The 23,236-nt window shown below is 45.7% G+C and overlaps 1 protein-coding gene across 1 annotated transcript in view; it reads left to right on the top strand.

Annotated features, from left to right (window-relative positions):
* The window catches only part of LPXN (leupaxin), a 294,439-nt gene that overhangs the window by 202,877 nt on the left and 68,326 nt on the right, over positions 1-23,236 (top strand). The gene's annotated exons all lie outside the window — the stretch shown is intronic.

Here is a 23,236-nt window from a genome sequence, read left to right as displayed (position 1 = left end):
GGGTCAGGATACCGCCAGCACTACTAAGCGCCTCCTGTTTTCCCAGGGCATGGGACACAACAATGCTGCTTGGCTGTCTGCTTGCCTGAGGGGACTACAGGTCCCAGGCACCTTTTGCTGCCACAGAGGAGGGGTCAGGATACTGCCTGTGCTTCAAAGCACCTGCTGTTTTTCTGCTGCGTAGGACGCGCACTGGCTGTCTGGCCCCCTTTGTTGCCGGATAAGGATGGGCTGGGACAACCCCCTAACAACTATCCTCCAGTTGTTGTGAGTGCATGTCTGTGAACACCTCTATTTCTAAATCCGGTTTCTAATCATTTGGTGCTCTTGCTTTGGCTAGAGTGCATTTCTGACCAGACTGCATGAGTATACAAGCTGCATTGTGGTAGCACCTGGAGAGCCTGGAATGGTCTTTCGGATGATTTGCCATAATTTTACCACTGAGTCATTATGTTGTTGAATGTAAGGATGTAAGGTTTGATCTTGTATTTTTTTACTAAGGTTATAAGGCCTCTTTCATTCCGTGCAAGAAAGCCATGGGCAAAAGGAAAGGGGTTGGGAGTTCTTCAGGTATTTCCCCTCCCCATAAAACCACTTCAGTTGACAGGATGTTGCAGAGGGCTACAGGGGTAAACTCTACTGAAATCGAACTTTCAGAGAGGAGGCTGTCCCAGGTAACTGGATCTGGTGTGCATTTGCCCTTACTGTCTAACTCTCAAGATGTAAGCCCTCCTACCACCATAGCAAACCAAGGTTCTACTGGCCCAGGAAGAAGATTCAGCAGCACAAGGTCCACTAATTACCATACCTACCCTGTGATGAGTCTCGAGTGTGCCGTAAGACCCCTGGTTAATACCAAGAGGTCCAATGGATTGGCCTGGAGCAAAGTCTTTGAGGTTGGTACACAAGTTGACTCAGTCATGATTTCTACATCCTGCAAGCAACCTGTTGATGATGCTGGGTGCTGAGACTGTAGTAAAATGACTGGCTAAGGTCAAGGACATTTTGTACTCAGAACTTTCCTCCATTGTGGTGCGTCTAACGGCAATGGAGAAAAGTATTGATGCTATTAGCAAATTGCCAATTGCTAGCAAGCAGGCGGTGTGTCCTGCAGCTTTGAAAAGAGAAGGGGGCATCTGGAATGTCGCCACTCCTACAACTGTCCCTTGAAATGAAGTATTCACTGCCAGTACCTCCCAATGTGACAGATTATGCCAGAGCAACTCTTCCGCACCACATACTGGAGCCCCAGTGCTAAAATATCAATCTACTGTCAAGAATAAAGAGGGTGATAGGATGCAACATGATAGGGTTAATCATGGGCATAACAAGCCTCATAGTTCTACGCAAGAACATAAACTTTCCGTAAATAACCTGCCTCCTACTTAATGACCTTTTGTAGCGATTATATCAGGAGTACCACAGCTGCAAGAGAACCAGAGAGAACCACAATATGAGGTAGTAAATAAATCTCTAGACTGGCTTGTGCGGAATAGGGTGTTCCCTCTCACTATGGCAAAAAACATCTTACTAGTCCATAGGTTGGGCCAGGACCGGTGGATCATCAAGGGGACTGCATTATTCTTTAATTGTAGAAGCCCACATGTGGTGCATAGGTTGTTATTTGACCCTGTCGCAAGCCTAGTAGGGGCTTAGGTATATCTCTATTGCCGCTTGGATACTTTTACTAACCAATATTCTTTGTTGGGCAAGGTCAACCCTTGTTACTGAACACTTTTCTTTACCCCTTTCCATCTTCGTTAAACACCAATGGACACCTATATAACTCTGTGGCCTACAATGTTCCAGTTTATAACCAATTCTCTGTGCTTGAAGGAGTTCACTGACATATGGATGTTGGGGGGCCATGACAGTCATATTGGGTCTGCTGTAACTACCCTTGGATGTTGTGTGGTAGAATCATTTCAGGAGTGTGAGGAGTGTATGGCATTTACATGTATAGTATTACAGGCTGATGATGCAGGGAGCCAAGTTGGTAGCAGCCCTGATCACCTGAATTATGATGGGGTATGTTGCAGAGTCAACACAGTTTTTTTCCGGCCCTATTGAGGGACCAAGACCAACACACAGCCAAGCCAGCAGAAGTAAGTGGGGAACAGCACAATTTGAAAACTATGCGCCCTTGTGCATTGATGAATCTAACTGTAGCAACAATGATATAGGGAGGGGTGATTCTGAGAGGGTATCATCTATTGATAGACTCACCCGTTAAAATTCTGGGCCAAGTGTAAGGGAAGGGTCTTTTGAGGGGCTAAACACTACTGAGCCTAACCAGCCGCTTAGGATCCTCTCATGGAACATAGCAGGGTTGGGTTCCAAGCTTGACTGTACCGAGTGTGGCCACTTCACAGGCAAGATTGACCGTTGTTTCTTCTAGGAGCCATGGCTCTGCAAATCAGCCGGTCGAGTGGGGAATGCAAATTTCACTAGGGTTGCAATCAATATAGACAATGGTAGGCCATCCGGGGGCCTTACCTCGTAGGTGAGTTCTACACTTGGGTGTACAGCCAATGAAGTCATGATTAACTATTGGGATTATGTGTTAAACTTACATTCTCACAGTCATTGGTTGTTTATGTTTGTGATGTTTATTCCAGGTCTATGGGGAATAATAGGTAATCCACAACCACTGATGTATTGTCCATGCGTTTAGCCTCCTTACCAGAAGAAGTATTTAAGATCGTGGGTGGGGAGTTTAATTGTCAATTTGAGCCCCTATACAAAAGCATAATTAATTTTGCAGAAGAGGAGGACAGGGTTTGCTCTATCCCTGACTTAAAAATCCTCCACATTAAAAAGATTCGCCTCCCTGCCCCTACAATGAAATGCTCTAGTTTAAAAGCATTGCATTTGTGCTTGTAATAGTAGAACCTCTTCCGATAAAGATGGAAACCACACATATAATCATACCCATGGCACCAGTCTAATTGATTATTTGTTGCTAGATGCAGGACTGTGGGAGTACATTACGGACATGGTAGTCCCACCTAGGCATGATAGTCATCACATTGCCCTAATTCTCACTGTGGATCTTGAGGTCCCTGCAGTCATCCTGATCGTCTTGATAGTAGGCTGCAGTTGTCTTTCAACTATCATCAGGTCAAATGGTGGACTCTAGTGCAGCCTCAAGAGTCGGTTGGTTCTACCTACAAGATATTGGAAGCAACCCTAGGGCATTTGCTCTGTCTGGAATCGACTCTGGCTTCAGATGTGTCCCCTCTTTTGCTGATAGGGGAATACCATAAGCTTTTCTTTGAGGGCCTGTGGAACTTATTCACTAAGGGAGTCAAGCCTGTGGGTGCTAGAGGTAATCAATCCACTTGGTTTAATCGATCATGTGTAGCCGCGAAATCAGATCTGATCACTTCTATAAAACGGCAGGACAAAAGTCTGATTTCACTAAGGAGGGCGGTGTGTAAGAATACTATCGCAGAGGCAAAAAGAGAGGGGGAGGAAATGAAGTGGGAAGACTTATTGGCAGCTGCGAAAGAGGGTGACCAACATACTTTTTTAAGATAGTAGCCACTTGGAATAAGGCAGGCTATTGCTCCATAATGAATAATATTACTGCGGCTGACTGGATAGATCATTTCTCTGGTTTATACTTGGGTGGGGGCTCTGTGAGCAATGACTTTTCCACACTTACTGAGCTTGGCTCTAAAACCCATATCCCCGATTAGAGTACTCGATTATTATGGTCCAGCAAGTATGTGCAGCAATTAGGAAAGTAGTGCCCAACAACGCGCCAGGATTGATAAGGTCCTGGGCGACTTCTTCTTATCTGAGATTCATGTTTAGGGTCCATATTGTATGCTTTATTTTAATGCCATTATTGCTGGGACCCCTAGTCGATCATCTTGGGTAGAAGCGGAGATCGTGTCTATTTACAAAAAGGGTTCCTCCCTTCTTACCTGCTTACTACAGGCCTATTAGCCTTATTGATTGTATGCAAAAGTTGTTTTGCAATATTATTTTAGGGAGACTACAAAACTGTATGGAGGACAATGACATACTCACACCACTACAAGCTGGTTTTCCTAAGTGCCCTTCCACTTTTGAACAGGTATTCCAGCTCCAGATGTTATTATGGAAAAACGTGGCCCTTGAGCGTGGCCATTTATATGTGTTGTTTGTCAACCTGCTTTCGGCATTTGATCTGATCCCCAGGACCACATTGTGTTTAGTGGTAGCCAAGATGGGGGTTCTGGACTACTTGCTTCCAATGATCCTAAGGTTGCACAAGAGAATTTTGCCAAGGTAAGATGTGGCGGAGCCCTTCCTTGTTAATAGTGGGGGTGAGGCAGGTTTGTGTCTGTGCCCCCACGCCATTTACGTTGCGACAATTGTTGGGTATCCCGGTTAATACCCCCTACTTCCTCTTAGGATGGATGTGGGTCTCAGGCCAATCTCAGACGGGATTGGTGTTGGACCGATCCTAATTTGTAGAAGGATCTGGGCCCCTCCTGAATTGGAATCCTGTGGACTAGGGTTGGAGTTAATATTCAATCGTGGCCAAGAAATTTAGCATGGCTAAAGTATGTGGGTGAAACCTTGAGGGCCAATGATAACGTTAGTCTGTGAGAGGTCCCACAGGAGGTATCCGTATCCACTGCAAAACCTTTTCAAGAGAAATTATTTACAGTTCAAACAGGGTACCTTGTTATCTAGACCTTCATTGGGTTGTCTGACTGATGCATTTCTAGAAATGAAGGATGACTACAACACAGAAGGATTTCTTGATGAGATTCAGACTGTACAGGAGAGGAAGTTGTTTATCCAGTTCAGGTTTGGGTCCCTCCCAGATATGTATCTACTGCTGGCTGGGCAGGCCCAATAGGAAAGACTCAGATGACTTGCCCGGCATGTGGAAATTCCTCAGAGACTGGTGTACATATTTTATTTTCTACCCGCTGTACAAGCCGGTGCGGGCTACATGGCTGATTACTATTTGCCCTAAATTGGGTTCTAGGCACTACCTGAAAGCTTTTAAGATTCTGCAATCTGACACAAGCCGGCTCACAGTCTTTGCTGGTTCTAGATTTTAATATTGCATGTGGCAGTTCCGGTACAAATTCTGTCCCAAAACATCCGAATTTATAACTGCATATATCTTATCAGTCAGAGCTGCTTCCTACTTTTCATGCAGTTTCCTATCCAAAACTGTACTGTGACTTTAACTGTTTTGACTGGCACTAATGCTTTGTATATTTTAATATTATCCGTATCTACATTCTTTTTATTATTGATATTAATTATTGTATAACTAATTGTTTTAAATTATGGTCTTTTAGATTATATTTAACCATTTTAACTGTTTCTCGTAAATTAGATATTTTACACATTTCTTTTATGCCGAAATAAAAGATTTTGATGATGGAAAGTACATGGCCTACCATTTACTTACACAGCACCCTGCCCTATGGGCAATGTAGAACCTACCTTAGGGGTGACATATGTAATAAAAGGGAGTTTAAGGATGGCAAGGAGTGTTAAATGCCATGTCTTTATGTAAGTAAAACTGCTCCCACAGGCTTTGCATTGGCAGGCCTGAGACATATTTAAAGGGCTTCCTGTGTGGATGACACAATCAGTGCTGCAGGCTCACTAGGAGCATTTAAGTTACTGGCCCTGGGCACAGGTAGTGCACTCTACTAGGGGCTTACAGATAAATGACATATCAATCAATCAATAAAAATGATACACAGATCCATAAAACACAACACAGCAGGTAAAAAGATAAAACAATTATTTAAAACAATAAATCCCAACAACACATAAGCCAAACAAGTATGCAGTCACTAAAAATGTATAATAAAATGGGAAGAGGGAAACCCCACAGAAATATAACAGCAAGTAGCATGGAAAAAAATGCACTAATAAAAGTTAGCACTTACATGCTTGCACATTGCGCATACGGATACCCCAAGCAGTACGAAGATATTTCGTCATCATGATAATGATGAAGCCAAAAAGTTTACACACTGGCCTAATCCATGATCTGCGTGGTCTGATATAAGCTGGACAAAAGAAAACAAAGTGATGTGGGGCTTCTACTGCTAAATTACAAGAAGGACATATGTTGGAACAACAGTGCTGGGTACCCTACTTGATACAGAAACTTTTCGATGGCAAAACTCCATACCGCCATTTTAAAAACATTTGAAAGGGAATGGGGGCTGGAGGAATATTTTAAAACACTTTTTAAGCAGGAGCAAGCTTAATATCTAGAAAATGGTTGGTCAAACATCTACTTTAACAGATTTCAGTTCACTCAACCTCATATAATCTTTTAATCGCTCTTTAACAAGAGAGCGGAGACATTTTATGGCTGTAATAGGTGTATCCCAAAGTGAAGGAAGGCCTATCTCATACAATGTTGCCTTAATATGGGCAAACCTGTCGATCCTTTGCCAGCCCGGGGATTTTAAAAGCACCATACTCGCAATTCTCTATGATTCTAATTCATCAGTGAACCAAAGTCTGTGCCTATACAAGATGGGACAAGACATAATTAAGTGATTTATAGGAACAATCCCCAGATCCAAGAGTTGAGGGAGGCATGGCCCCACAGTTCTACACCATACATAGTGGCGCTTCTAGCTTTGATAAATTAAGTATCCCAATTGTGGATAAACCAATGATACCATGTTTAGGAGAGGAGCATATGTACTTTTGCACTGCACAGCAGTGGTAAAGTGCTGCGAGTCCTAAGGCTACCAAAAATAATCAGCAAAAAGAGGAGATAAGCAGGCAAAATATTTAGAGGAAGACCACCCTAAGGCTGACAGGTCTAACACTTAGCCAGCTCCACTTTTGTAAACCTCTGACCTGGTGGCCCATTCGCAACTGGGCTACCAGTTCATAGACCAACTGTGTTCCCCTCCACTGTAATCAAGCTCACTGCCTGGCCAGGATCATGTTTGTTTGTTTTCAAGAAAGAAACTCCTGCTTTGGGAATTCGTTTCTTGAAAAACAAAAACAAAAACCTTTTCAAGGCAGATGAAACACACAGCCTCCCATGTAGCAAATTTCAGGGCTTTCAAATGAGCTGCTGCAGGGAAGCTCGACTGCAGGAAGAGGATTTCTAAATTTTGTGATAGTCCTTAAACTATGTAAACCTGGCATATCAGTAGGCCTGTTCAGGCAATGCCTAGAAGTACATCGTGAGAAATTAGGTTGTTGGTTGACTGGGGTGTGAGCTCTGGTCAAGCAAAAGCCCCAATCCCTTGCAGGGTGAACGCCAAAAAGTCACTAAGTTAACCTAAATCAATATGTGCTTAACCCTGGGAAGCTTGGCCCAAAAGCAGTCTGGCTTAACTTAGAGGCAACGTGTAAAGTATTTATGCAGCACAAGTCAATTTTAATAAATAATTTGACACCAACATGACAAAAATGTAATCAATTGAATAGGAGTTATGAATTTTTTAAGTGTTTAGTAAAAACTAGCACCTAAAAGAACAAAGCGCCAACCGCAGACATCTAGTCACGCGATAAAGGATCAAAGTCGAAAAATATCGCCGACCTTGATGGAGCGCTGTTCGGATACAAGGAGTAGAATGTGCTCGGTCAGCGCTTTCCTTTGGACTTGGAAGACATTTGGCAAAAAAAATTCTGACAAGGTAAAGTTCAGCGGGGCAAGGCTGCAGGCGGTATCCTGGGAGGGAGCATCATCATTGGGTTGCCTTGGGTTGAAGCTGCAGTGAAGATTTCTACATTCAGACTTAGGGTCTGATTTAGATCTTGGTGGATGGGTTACTCCGTCACAATGGTGATGGGTATCCTGTCTGCCCAAATATAAATTATATATTAGCCTAACGGATGTATATTTCACCGGACAGGATATTTGCCACCGTTGTGATGAATTAACCCATCTTCCAAGATCTAAATCAGGCCCTTAGTCTCTTTTTTAGAAGTCCGAAGCAGAAGGCTATACCCGAAGACAGTTCCAGGGGCTCGGATACCACTTTGGCGAACGACTGCTGAACAGGATCTACTGCTGCAGTTAAGAATGTAGCTGTGAAGTCAATCTGACTGCCAATGCATCTCGGGCAGATAGGAGAGAAGGTTGGTCCCGGTCTCCTCCTGGTTCTCAGAGTCGTTTTTGGCCAAAACATTTCGAAGTCCTCAGTTTTGAGATTTGGCCACCTGGCATCTTTATCATGAGAACCAAGGATCCATGACTTGGGGACACCACTTGAGGGTTCAGGAGTCACTCAGGCTGGTTCCAGGTCTGGGTCAATGGTGGTGGAAGTCTTTTGTGTCCCTTAGCTCTGGACAGGAGGTCAGCAAACTAGCCCTTAGAGTCACTCTGGTAGTCCTGGGTTCAGGTGAATTTGCAAAGCTCAACAACAGGGCTGGCCTCTGAAGCTTTAAGGCAGACTCGAGGAAGCAAAGCAATCCTTCCAGAAACAACAACGCGTTCTTGCAGAGTGCAGAGCAGGTCACAGCAGCAAGCAGTCTTCTGAGAGTCCTTCCACAGGTCTAGTAGTGAAATCAAGTGTGGGTCTAAAGGTCCTATTTATATACCCTGGTTCAAATCTAAAACTAAAAAACATTGAAATGGAAAACTTATGCTGAGCTACACAACCATAATTTCTCCCATGCGCTACACATGAATTCATGCATGATATGACAGATGGCTCAAACAAATAGCATCATAAATGAAACCACTTGTGATCTGCTTGTAGGACTCTTTGTTTTGTGTATGGCCTCCTGACTTACCCTATGACACCTCCTTTTTCTCCCTTAACCTGCTGAGAACTAGGTTTAACCCGGCCCAAAAGGTTCTGGGCACAGAGGTCTCTTTGCTTCCAAATTGTCACATTGGGAATCTCTCTGATCTACCCAGTACTAATGGAGCTGACCAATCTTCCCATATCGTCTGCTATAGTCCCATCGCCCTGGAAACATTTCTCAATTATTTCTTATCTCAGCAAATCCTCCCTGATCCAACTTATTTAGTCCACTAAAGGCCCATCTCTTGTCTACTGTTCTGTGATCTCTCACCTCTTTACTATTTAGAAGATAATTATCTCTTAGACCCCCTGTAGGAGAGTAGGATCTGCTTCACATGTTTACACCCACTTTTTGCTGGTGTTTCACTGTTTTTCGACTTTAGTCTGGCTGGGACCCTGCTAATCAGGGACCCAGCCTAGCTACTTCCTCTCTTAAATGATTCCATGTACTTTAGGTACAGTTCAGATTGGATCTGAGGGGCCCTTATAAGTCCCTAGTATATGGTATACTATATACCCAGGGCATAGGTACCCCAGAGGCCTACCAGGGGCTGAAGCATGTATTATGCCACCCCTGGAAAGCCACCCAAAATGACACCACAGGTCTGCTACTGCAGCCTGGTTAAGGTGGTGCATGCACCCCTTACTGTGATATAGGTTACCTATATCACTATATATATATACACACATATAAACCTATAAGTCACTCCCATGGCAGGCCTTATCAATCCTGAAGGCAGAGTGCTTAGTTCTTTTGTGAGAGGGTGCCCCTGTATGAGCAGATCCCCTCTGCAGCGTTTGGAGACCCTTCTCTGATACTGTTTGTAGTGCAGCCTGACCATATACTCTTAAGTGCATTATAACCAAACGGTAAATGCTAACTTTGGACTGGCTGCACGGAAACATGTCGTGTTTGGTGTCAAACACCTTGGAATCATATTTTATTTTCACGTGGGTCGCACTCCGCTGGTCTTTAGCAAGTAGCCCCATAGGATTCTGGATGATAGAGTAGCAGCGGCGAGTACACCTATGCTACGAAGTGTAATAATAAATGCCATCCCTGGACACGTGTTTCGAGGTAGTTGCCTCTCGTCAGCAGGGAGCAGGACTGTGTGGGGGGTGCCGTAGACTGCCAAAAGATATGAGGTTTAAGTACCTTTCGTGGCGGCGCGCGGGTGCAGACTCCAGGCTCGTCAGCCAATCGCTCAGGGAGCTTCAAACATTATTTTCACGTGGGTCGCACTCCGCTGGTCTTTAGCAAGTAGCCCCATAGGATTCTGGATGATAGAGTAGCAGCGGCGAGTACACCTATGCTACGAAGTGTAATAATAAATGCCATCCCTGGACACGTGTTTCGAGGTAGTTGCCTCTCGTCAGCAGGGAGCAGGACTGTGTGGGGGGTGCCGTAGACTGCCAAAAGATATGAGGTTTAAGTACCTTTCGTGGCGGCGCGCGGGTGCAGACTCCAGGCTCGTCAGCCAATCGCTCAGGGAGCTTCAAACATTATTTTCACGTGGGTCGCACTCCGCTGGTCTTTAGCAAGTAGCCCCATAGGATTCTGGATGATAGAGTAGCAGCGGCGAGTACACCTATGCTACGAAGTGTAATAATAAATGCCATCCCTGGACACGTGTTTCGAGGTAGTTGCCTCTCGTCAGCAGGGAGCAGGACTGTGTGGGGGGTGCCGTAGACTGCCAAAAGATATGAGGTTTAAGTACCTTTCGTGGCGGCGCGCGGGTGCAGACTCCAGGCTCGTCAGCCAATCGCTCAGGGAGCTTCAAACATTATTTTCACGTGGGTCGCACTCCGCTGGTCTTTAGCAAGTAGCCCCATAGGATTCTGGATGATAGAGTAGCAGCGGCGAGTACACCTATGCTACGAAGTGTAATAATAAATGCCATCCCTGGACACGTGTTTCGAGGTAGTTGCCTCTCGTCAGCAGGGAGCAGGACTGTGTGGGGGGTGCCGTAGACTGCCAAAAGATATGAGGTTTAAGTACCTTTCGTGGCGGCGCGCGGGTGCAGACTCCAGGCTCGTCAGCCAATCGCTCAGGGAGCTTCAAACATTATTTTCACGTGGGTCGCACTCCGCTGGTCTTTAGCAAGTAGCCCCATAGGATTCTGGATGATAGAGTAGCAGCGGCGAGTACACCTATGCTACGAAGTGTAATAATAAATGCCATCCCTGGACACGTGTTTCGAGGTAGTTGCCTCTCGTCAGCAGGGAGCAGGACTGTGTGGGGGGTGCCGTAGACTGCCAAAAGATATGAGGTTTAAGTACCTTTCGTGGCGGCGCGCGGGTGCAGACTCCAGGCTCGTCAGCCAATCGCTCAGGGAGCTTCAAACATTATTTTCACGTGGGTCGCACTCCGCTGGTCTTTAGCAAGTAGCCCCATAGGATTCTGGATGATAGAGTAGCAGCGGCGAGTACACCTATGCTACGAAGTGTAATAATAAATGCCATCCCTGGACACGTGACGAGCCCGGTGTCTGCACCTGCGCGCCTTGGAAGGTATTTTACCTATATATATGGCAGTCATCGGCACCCCGCATACCTACCTGCTCCCTGCTGACGAGAGGCAATTACCTCGAAACACGTGTCCAGGGATGGCATTATATTTCTATATACTCGTGGCGTAGGCGTACTCACCGTAGCCACTACACTATCCAGAATCCTTTGGGGTTATTTGCAGCATGACGAGCAGTGTCGCGACCCATTTACGTAAATTACTAATAGCTCATTCGAGCGACTTTGGCTGACGAGCCCGGTGTCTGCACCTGCGCGCCTTGGAAGGTATTTTACCTATATATATGGCAGTCATCGGCACCCCGCATACCTACCTGCTCCCTGCTGACGAGAGGCAATTACCTCGAAACACGTGTCCAGGGATGGCATTATATTTCTATATACTCGTGGCGTAGGCGTACTCACCGTAGCCACTACACTATCCAGAATCCTTTGGGGTTATTTGCAGCATGACGAGCAGTGTCGCGACCCATTTACGTAAATTACCTTGGAATCATACCCCCACACCAGTAACGGGTGTGGGAGTATGATCCCACCCTTCTAGAGGGAGAGACATGACAGCACTGGTATACCCGGTAGAAACTTAATAGAGCCCTGGCATCACAAAATGGATGCTGCAGCCACAGACACGGGTCTGGCCACCTGCTGCTGACCGAAACTCTGGCAGGAGAGGCCTGGACAATAGGTTTCCTGTCACTGGGAGGTGTAACCATCTCCCAGACAGGCTTATGTGTATTGGGGCTGCTTGGGAGCACTCTCTGAGTGCTTTGAAGTACTGCACTGGGGGCACATTTGGTGTCCCTGTGCATAGTCCAGCTCAAACCGATTCAGGGGCTTCCAGCCCCTGCTCTGTCACAAAACTGGACAAAGGAAATGGGTGTAGCCACCTCTCTTTCCAAACCCTCCCATAGGTGGGTCCCCAGCGTATGTCCAACCCCCTACCATAGTATAAGTGTGCGACCCCTGTCCTTAGGACTTTAGATTGCCTTGGATGAAACTCTGAAGCTGAATCCTGGACATTCGATGCTCTGCTCAAGATCAGAGGACTGAAGAAATCTTCCTTGGGGTCAAGGAGTGACTCCCCTGCTTGGCAGGCACCAACGAAGCATTTGGTATTTGCAGCTCAGGAAGAGGATTTTCAGACATCTCAGAGGCCGACCCGAGTCCCCAGCAAAGCTGAGACCCGCAGCACTTGTGAATAGCATGGAACCGTAACTCCTGGTCACCGTGCACTTTTGCAAGTGCATTGACGTCTCGACATCCCTTGAAGTCGTGCTTGGGCTCACTTGTAGCCCCCACCACAAGCACTGAATCCACAGAAGATTGTTGGCCTGGTCTCTCCGAGTGACCCGTGGGCCGCCATTTTGTGTTTCGTCTCGAGGTCCTTTCGCAATCCCTGGTCCGTTGACTGGTGGGTCCCTGAGGGGCTAACTTTGCATTTCCTTGGGCTTTTCTGATTGCTCCAGACATGCCCTGACTCTCCACCAAGTGGTGAGTCCCACAGACCTTGCTCGTCTGCACCGAAGCATCTTTCTCGTTTCTGCGTGGGTTGCTGTTGCCAAGGCTTGTTGTGTCCAATCTGGACACCGATGCTGCAGCACTCGACATCCTTCGTGGGACAGCTTGAATCCAGCTCCTGGTCATCCTCGACGCCTCTTGGTCCCCTTGCCTGAAGAGTCAAGCTTCACCTCTTTCACCTGAAATCACCCGACATCGGTGGGCATCTGCTCATCGCCTTCCTGGTCACTGGCTAGTGACCCAGACTCTGTCCCCTCTGCTTTCAGGTTCTTCTCATCTTTGATCCAGGCTTGGATCTCTTTGGACACTTCGCATCTTCACGGCAGCAGCACTTCTTCGCCCAGTCCTTCTCTCTCAGGTAGCAGGGCAGCAAAGCATCCCAGCAGTTCTTCTTAATATTCCACAGATTCATATGTGTAATGGAATGTTTGGTCTGAGGGTCCAATATTTATACCTGGCGGCAAATTTAGAGTAAAGATGTTCCTAGAGGTTTCCACTCCCAGTGGTGCTTGGAATTTCCTACCTCTCTGCCCTGCCCCAACTTGACTTGGGGCACAAAAGACTGGTGAGAAAGCTCTTGTGAGTGTGGCAAGGCAGAGCCTTTGTCATGTGAAAGTGGGTTATGTGACTGTTCGGTCCCCCTATCAAGTCAGAGATGGCACATCCGGGCCAACGTCTATTCACCCTTTGTCTCACTGTCTGAGAGTAATACTCAAATACCAATTCCCAGCTACACTTAGTCATGTGACCCAGGATTCAGACTGCAGGCACCAAATGGTTGTGACAAGAAAATGCCAGCTTTCTTGAATGACATTTTCAGAATTGTGACTGAAATTCTGACTTTACCATTAAAGAGGGTTTTAAATTACAATTCTTTAGACACCAAACTTGACATTCCGACCTCCTCCCAATTGAAAGTTAGCGCTCATTAAATGTAATACGGTAATCCAGTGTTTTCCAATGGGAGAGGTAGTCTTTGAAGTAGTGAAAAATAAAAGCAAGAGTTTTCCGCTACGTAGACATTTAAAACTTAAAAGTACACGTTCAACTTTTTAAATACATTGTATTGGGCTGTTTAGGGTCTGTTTAGGGTCTACCCTAGGGGTGACTTATATATATTAAAAAGGAAGGTTTAAGCCTGGCAAAAGATTTAGTTAGCCAGGCTGGAATGGCAAAACCGCACCAACAGTCAGCAGTGGCAGGACTGAGACTTGTTTAAAACCCTAATTAGTGGGTTTCCACAATAAGTGCTCCAGACCCACTAGAAGCATTTAATTTACAGGCCTTGGGTACATGTAGTACGACTTTACTAGAATCTTATAAGTAAATGAAATTTGCCAATTGGGTGTAAGCCAATTTTACCATGTTAAAAGGAGAGAGCACAAGTGCTTCAGCACTGGTGAGCAGTGGTAAAGTATGAGGAGTCCTAAAAGCCAACCACAACTAGAACAAAAAACAGGAAGATGAAAGCAAAAACATTTGGGGTAACCCTGCAGAAAAGGCTGAATCCAACACTTTTTATGACAATTCTTACCAATCTTCGTTGTAAGTGTTTAAAGCTGTAAAATAAAATGAATTATATTAAGCCAATAGGGCATGGCCTTTTGCAGAGCCCAGGTGGCTGCCGGTAAAAGGTGGGTATTGGGTCATACTCTGCACCCATGAACCTCAACCTAGGTCTTTTCTGTACTCCTGAATAAACATGCTTTTCCGTCAAGTAAATGTCTGGTCATAGAATGCTTTGGTTAGCAGTGCTACCACTTCTATATTCTAGGAATTATGTTGCATATGGAGCTAAACCTCTATTGTTAGGATTATGTCGGTACTGCTTGTACGCATTTGGAAAGTTAGCTCAAAATTACTGTTGATGCACTGTGTGAACGGTAGAGGAGAACCTCCCAAAACACAGGCCTTGCCCCCCCTTATAAACAGGGACTGAACGAGACTCATGAGCCAGGAAAAATACATACAAAGGCACCTATTCACAAACTGCATTTTGTAGTACGTTTATAAGTACTGCAGAAGTATTATTAACATACTACAAAATGGTGTCCATAAACCTTCATGCTGAGGTAAGCTCAGTGTGTCTCCCCAATCCTTTTTGTGCAGAGATCTCCGCCTGATGGTGCACATATCATCACATGTAGGTATACATTTTAGTAGTAAATGTTGGAGGGATGGGGAGTGGCTGGGAAATCGAGAATGCTTGCTATTAAAGGGGAAGGCTTTGGGAGGAGTGAGGAGGGGGCTAGGGAGGTTTTTAGAAAGTGACATGTACCCACCCACAACAGAATACACCCATTGGTATTCACAAACTGTGCTTCTATAGTTCCTACAGCTAAAAAGGTTCCAAAAGAGTTATGAATGTACTCCAGCTCCGACCTGGACATGAGCCACACATGGCCAACCACTAGTACTGTAAAACCCTCCCACAGAAAATAATAGTGGTAGGGACTTAAAATATAACCACATAGGAACTAACATTAAATTAAATTAACTTTAATTTAGTTGTACTTTTTCAAAATATAAATAAATGTAATTTAATGTTATGTTTATGTTTAAAATTATATATATATAACAACGCTCACTTCAGCTGCTGTCTTGAAAGTTTCGGGGTGATCCGTCAAGCGGTGGTCCTAGAACCAGGGGTGCTTAAAAGGGCATTTTCCCCATGTAAATTCCCATAGGTCCTTTAGACACAGCTGCAGCCCAGATTGCTGAACAGAATTACACCGAATTTGGCAGGAAGGTAGATTCAGGTTGGTTCAGGGATGTGTCTTTTTGTTATTTGGTGTAAATCTTTTCAGTAGTTTAAAGACATTTCCAGTTGTATACTCTCGATCTAGTGCTGCGATCTGATTGGCTGCCAACACTTCAAACCAGGAAGTGTTGGCAGCCATCTTGTGACTCGGTTGAACTAAGTCACAGAAATAAACATTAAAAAAAGAAAGGGGGCAGGGTAGAAACACCCTGACCCCCTAGGCCTCTTGGGACACGGGCCCCCTCAAGGCCAAAAAAACATTTTTAAAAAGGATTTTGGCAGGAGTCTCGCTGGATCCGCGATTCTTGCTGATTCTTTTTTTAAACGAAGCATAGGCTCTGGCATTTTGTTTTTAATTGGCCACAGGTGGGCGGAATCCTGGGGGCATGCTTAAATTATAATTAAAGGAAGGGGACATACGGGGCCCTCCTCCTAGGGTATTTATATACCTCGGGTACTGCCACCTCCTTGGGGTTTATTTTAGTATAGGGGCCACGTGGATCTCCAGGACCCAGAGACCGCCACCTTCCCAGGGCCAATTTGTAAGAAATAGGAAGGTCTCATCGACATCCCCCAGGTCTAGGAGACTACCACCTCTCTGGGGCCATTTTAAATTAATTCGGAGGGGCCTCATGGACCCCCCATGCCCAGGGGAACATCGGCTCCCAGGGGCTAAATATTTGGGAACCTCACGGACCCCCTGGGCCCTGGGGACCACCACCTTCCCGGGGCCAAAATAGCTAAATGTGAGGGTGACCGTATGGCCCCCGTCCTGGGACTTCATGGCCACGGGGACCTCCACATTCCAGGGGCGGCCCTTCTAACTAAAAGGAGGAGCCGTGTGGCCCCCCTTCTGGAGCCAATAATGGCCCTGGGGACTACCATGCCCAGGGTCAGCTCCTGCATTGTCCCCTGGTACCCATCCCCAGGCAATTGAAGTTTGCCATGGCTTAGCTGGAGCATTACTACTCCTGCCAATCAATAGAAAACTCTGCTCTGAGTAAGCCAGAGCATATAAAATGCTCTGGCTTACGCAAAGCAGAGCAGAATTGCTTTTGAACAGAGGGAGCTGCATTTACAGCAGCTCCCACTGTGAAAAAGCAATTCCAGCTCCTGCAGGTCCCCAACAAAGTGTCTGGGTGACCTGGGTGGGACCAGGGCACCCAGATTAGAGGCCGGGCCCCGGGAGATAGGTCCCTGGAGCCAAAATTGGCCCAGGAGGGGGACGCCATGGCCCCTTTCCTTTTTGAAAAGATAATACCCTTTTTTAAAGGGTTGGGCCCTGGGGACTACCACCTTCCCGGGGCCAAAGGTTACAGGGATGTTACAGTTAGAAATTAGCATTTACGGAACCTTAGAAATTCACTTAAAAATACAAAGATTACAAAACCTTAGGAATTCACTTAAAAAAACAAAGTTTACATGGATGTTATACTTAGGCTTAGATTTCACTTGTACAAAACCAGTGAAATTCAGCAGTTATAGTTTGTGAGCTAAGTATAACTTATGCGCCCACCATGCACTGCTTATGACACCACATATTGCATTACTCTTGACATGGTCAGTGACATCACTAAAAACACTCAAATGACATCACTGATGACATTATCCACAGAACCTCGGTTGTACATACTCACACCCCCAAATACCCTTTTCTATGCCTACTCCAAATTCCACACTTCCATTCTCAAACCCATTCACACACCCATACCGGTACTTACATACCCACCCATTGATTCATAGGTATACACACACATCCACTTACTGACCTATACAGTAATTCACTCGCTAATACAGCTACTGACATATCCACTCATACACCCACACAGCCACTCACACACTGCCAGTCAACCATAGAGCTGCTACACATGCACCTTGTCACTCACCCATAGATTAATCAAACAGCCACTTACTTACCCATACAGTTACACACACACCCACTCACTCACTTACTCATACACACACTGACATGTACTTACTCACCTATACGATATTATAATATCTTTATTCGATCTATATACAAACAGATCATAAAAGCACAATTTCATCAATCCAGCATGATCAACAACTATTACTAAAACCATTAAAACAATTGAGGTCTTATGAATCTTAAAAGTCGTTCGGATTCCAATCTCTTAATACACCTACATTATACATAGATCCATAATTTAAATGAGAGATCCCGCAGCTTCCTCTTCCTCAGACGAGCCCACAGAAAGAATGCTACCGAAAAGCAAACAAACGGATCAGAGAGCGCCTGAGGAAGTACAACCCCACCCTCCATTGGATAAAATTATGTTGCCTTAAAATTGGGAGAATAAAAACTTCTCTTTCAGTTTGATAAAACTTGGAAAACAATACTAGATGAAAATCTGACTGGGGCAAGTGATTGTTACACAGGCATAGGCTCAAATCTGCATGCTTGAATTCTTTTCTGGGTACCTAAGCATCAGGGGGATGAGGTTCAAACGGAAGCGTAGCAAGATAAATCTATGCTGAGGAATGGTAAATACAGGAGAGGTATAAATAACCTCCTCTGGGTCTTGGTGGGGTAGAGTCATATGTAAAGGATGCCTTTTGGCGCTGATTCTTTTCCCGCCAAATAAAATTTGCCCTCAGCATAAATGGCTCAATTATTTTTTGTTTTGAGACCTTGCCCGATTGTGTTCAGTTCAACCTCTACATATCTAAGCCAACCAGTTCTTCTATTGCCCTCCAACTTCAGACAGTCACCTATTATCGTTGAGTTAGATTGACTGTAGTCCTGCGGCATATCGAGATCCACAACAGGATTGGCACCAATCAGATGCCATCAGGTAGATAGATTAACCCCAGTTCAGAGTGCAGGATATAGTTAGAAAATGATTGTGGGAGCGAAACCCTGGTTTTAAAGAAGCTATCTTCCATTTTCAGCAGTTGGTCAATATGGGCCATCCCCCAGACTCCCGCCTCATAGGTTGCTGCTGCCTTTGTTTTTGCATGATAAATGTTTTAAATCCTGTCCAGAGGACTGGCTCCCAGCTTCTTAGCGAAACCCTTTATTACTTGATGGTTTCTTTCCATACCTAAAACTCTAGCCGTCACCAAATTTGTCCAGGAGAGATTTTGATTAAATAAGACTCCCAGATAGGAGAAAGACTCCACCACTTCAATTTTGTTTGAAGCTAGATGGAAACAAGGGGATTTCGCTCCTCTGGGTGCTCCCGCTATGATAATAAAGGACTTGGTTTCATTGACGCCAAGATCTAAAGAGGCCATGAACAAAGCGTATGAGGTTATCAGGCTCTGGAGGGCTACCCCTGTCCTATCAATAAGGATAGCGTCATCAGCGTACACCAGTATTGGAAGGGGGTGCTGTCAAATACAGGCATGTCTAGGGATGAGTCAGACAGGGTCGCCTCCACCCCGTTTGTATAGATGGAAAAGAAAAACGGGGTGAGGACACATCCCTGCCTGACCCCTTTCTCAATCCTAAAAAAACACCTGCACTCCTCATTTATGCCATATTGAACACATGCAGTTGCATTGACATCTAACTGGCGTATGAGTCAAATAATCTGGAAATCAATCCCCATCTCCTCAATTAGGAAACCACAGCTTCTGATGAGACACACAGTCAAAGGTCGCTGACAGGTCCATAAAGGCCATATAGATCTTCTCGCCTTTTGCCTTGGTGTATTTATCTATGCAAAGAGAGAGATTGAGGCATTGATCCACTGTCCCCTTCCCCTTCTGGAAGCTGTATACACCTATACAGTCATTGGGACAAACACTCACTCACCCATACAGCCACTCTCACAATCACTCACTCACCCATACAGTAACTCATATACTCTAACACTCAACTATACTGCATTTCAGATATGCAGTTACTCACCCATATACCACTGACACATCCACTCCCTCACCAACACAGCTATATCCTCACTCACCCATGCAGCCCCTCATACACACACTTACTAACCCATTTATCCACTGACTCACCCAGTCACTCATCCATACAGGAAGTCACATACCCGCTCACCCACCTACACAGACACCCATACAATACTCATACAGCCAATCACTCATCCATACAGCCACTCATGTACCCACTCACACAAGCATACAGCCACTTAAACACCAACTGACAGACTGATACAGACATTTACACAACCAGTCATTCACCCACAGATTCACTGAGACACCTAATCACTCACTCATACAATGATTTCCGCACCCACTGAATCATCCATACAGGAATTCTACATCGACTAATTTACCAATACACCTTGGCATATACATTAACACTCAAACATTTTAAAAACACTTACAGTCACTGGATGATCTCATCAGTGATGTCATTTGAGATGTCATCAGTAATGTCATCAGTGAGGCCACTGACCATGTCATGAGTGATGTAATATGTTAGATCACGAGCAATGCATTGTGGGTGGTAGCTCAGCTAACTATAACTTCTGAAGTTTACTGGTTTTGTATGAGCGAAACTTCAGCCTAACTATAACATCCCTGTAACCTTTGTTTTTTTCAATGAATTTCTGATTTTTTTATTGCATTTCCTAACTATAGTGCCCCTGTAACCTATATATTTATGTATATTTTTATATATTACCTACTGGCAGTGGGCAATAGGTAGTTATAGTTAGGAACTAGTTTCCATAGGAAAAGCATCTTTTGACTTGCCTATATCTTTGGTGTGGGCTGACGAATCATCATGAAAGTTTCCAAGCAAAAGTAACATAGTAAGTTTTGTTGTGCATGGGAAGTTTCAAGGTAATCTGTTAAGCGGAGGACTAGAAAAAGGGGACTCAAAAAAAGTGCTTTTTCCTATTTGAATACCCATAGGACATGTAGTTGAACCTAAAGCCCGAACCGGGTTGTAGGTATATTGTGCTTTTTGGTTTTTTGTGCAAATCCCTTCAGCAGTTTTTGAGAAATATAAGAAGAAAAAGATAGTGATATGTCTAGTCACAAACCCTTCGCAAAAAAACGGACAAGCTCATGCTGGGAAATGCACAGCTCGGATTGGCTGCCAACACTTCAACCAGGATGCGCTTGCAGCCATCTTGAGACTCTGCTTCAACGGGTCCTAAAAAAAAAGTGAAAATATAGAAAAGGAGGCAGGGTAGGAATACCCTGATCCCCAAGCCATGGTCCAATTAGCAAAATAAAAAACATTAAAAAAACAGAAAGGTCGTGACAAATCTATAAATTCATGTAAAAATAAAACTAAAAGGAAGTGCCGCCTCCTGTGCCTCGTTCATTAATGGCCCCTGGGTAAGGTTCCAGGGGCTTTTTTTCAATAATAGAGGGGGGTGCACAGGCCCCCCTCCAAGGGCTGAATATTGCCTTGGGGACCACCACCTATCTGAGGCTTCTTTAACAATGAATGAGGGGAGGCCCATATGGCCTCCCCATCTGCCCCAGGGCTTTTTTTTACATGAGGGGTCCTATCAGACCCCCCCAGCCCTGGGGACAGCCACATCCCCGGGGCTTACTCTGACAATATTTCTGGTGGCCGTGCAGACATCCCCACAGCCTTGAGGGCTGCCAACTCCACAGGGTTTTAATTTATTGAATGGGGGGGGGGCTGCACTGTCCCCCCCCTAGCCCCAGGGTCCTCAACCTTTCCGGGGCTTTTGAAAATGTTAATGCGTGTCATGAGTGATGTCATATGTGAGGTCATAAGCAGTGCATTGCGGGGGCATCAGTTATAGTTAGCACTGCTGAATTACACTGGTTTTATATGAGTGAAGCCTGAGACTAAGTATATGTATTCCATTTCTTACCTATAATGTCCCTGTAACCTTTGTTTTTTTCAGTGAATTTCTACGTTTTTTAAATATCTAATACCTAACTATAACGCCCCTTTAACATTTGTCCTTTTAAGTGAATTTCTATGTTTTTTAAGCACTAATCGCATTTGCAGAGTGGTGGAGAAAGGGGGCGGGGATCCGACCAGTTCTCATGAATCCTGTTGTGTAGGACTTATAGGAGGTACCAGGAGGACTTCTTGGCCCTCAAGGTCCCTCAGCATCCAAGATGACTTGATTCTCAAACTAGCAATACACTAGGAGGAATGTTTGCAGAGTTATGGAGAAAGGGGTCATGGCTTCCGAAGACCTCTCAGCAATCCCGCTGTGTGGGCCTTACTGGAGGTAAGAGGAGGGCTTATTAGCCCCCAGGGAACCTCTAGATCTAAGGGGACTTAATTCCCCAATCAGCAGTGCACCATGAGTTACTTTTGCACAGTGGTGAATAAAGGGAGCATGACCCCTGAAGTCCTCTCACCAATCCTGCTGTTTTGAACCTATTGGTGGCAACAGGAGGGCTTGTTGGCCCCCAAGGACCCTCAGCAGCCAAGAGGACTGCATCCCCCAAACAGCAGTGCACCAGTGGGCACGTTTGCAGAGTGGTGGAGAAAGGGGGTGTGGCCTCTGAAGTTCTCTCAGCAATCGCACTATGTGGTACTTACTGGAGCTAGCAGGAGGGCTTGTTGGCTCCCAACGACCCTCTGGAACCAAGAGGACTTCATGCCCTGATGAGCAGTGCACCAGGAGGCACATATGAAGAGTGGTGGAGAAAGGGGGCATCACCTCGGCGACTTGACAGGCCTGCCTTTAATAAAATATATATATTCTGGAAAGTGGGCCGCATGGCACTCATTCACTGGGCGAATACTGGCCCTGGGACTCCATCACCCTGGGCTGGGCCTTTCTTGAATGGGAGAGGGAGGCTGCCCGTCCCCCCTCCCAGGCCAATTACAGCCCTGGAGTCCCCACCTCTGAGGCCAGTCTTTTTTTTTTTAATGGTGTAAAAATGTTACAAGGGGGCTGATTTTGGCCCCAGGTTTACCATCCCCCGGCCTCTATACTGGGTGCCCTGTTCACACCCCGGGCACCCACTCATCATTAATGGGGACCTTGGAGGGAGCCAGAAAACTCCCCGCCTCCTGTGGGAGGCAGCATTGCTTTTACAGAGAGGGAGCTGCTAACATGCATCTCCCGCTCTGTAAAAGCAATTGTGCTCACTTTCAGCAAAGGAGAGCTTTTTCAAATGTTCACACTAGCTGAAAGCAATTACAGTTTGCTATGGCTTGGCAGGAGCGGAAAAGCAAACACTGACCCTGGGGGGTGGTTTTCCCCAGGGACATTTATGGCTCCAGGAGGTGCCCCCTCTAATCTTTACTTTAGCCCCGGGGTGGTGGTGGGCCATGGGGCTGCATGGGAGCTGCTTGGGCCCCCCACCTTTCTATTAGTTAATTGCCCATGGGAGCTGGCAGTCCCCAGGGTTGCTGGGAAGGCCCTACTGGCCTTTCCCCACACTAATTTTACAAATTGCTCTGGGGAGGTGAAGGTCCCCAGGGCTGCAGGGGGGCCATGTGGGTCCTCCCATTATTTTATTGTGAGGGCTTCGAGTGCCCTCCTGCATTTCGATAATTGATTGCTCTACGAATGTGGCCATCCCTGGGGTTGAGGGGGAGGCCGTATGTGCCTCCCCACACTAATTTCACAAATAGCCTGCATCATTTTATTGTTTGCCCCGGGAAGTTGGTGGTCCCTGGGGCGTGCCATGTGGGCACCCCCTGCATAATTAAAAAAACACTGTGCCTGGGATTTAGCCCACAGGTAAGCTCCATCCCCTGCGCATCTTTTTTCTCCATTTTTGCTGCCGA

This window comes from Triturus cristatus, chromosome 4_1 (assembly GCF_964204655.1).
Source record: "Triturus cristatus chromosome 4_1, aTriCri1.1, whole genome shotgun sequence".
In the NCBI taxonomy this organism is placed as follows: Eukaryota; Metazoa; Chordata; class Amphibia; order Caudata; family Salamandridae; genus Triturus; species Triturus cristatus.
The sequence above is the reverse complement of the archived record's forward strand: the minus strand, read 5'-3'. Positions and strand labels throughout refer to the sequence as shown.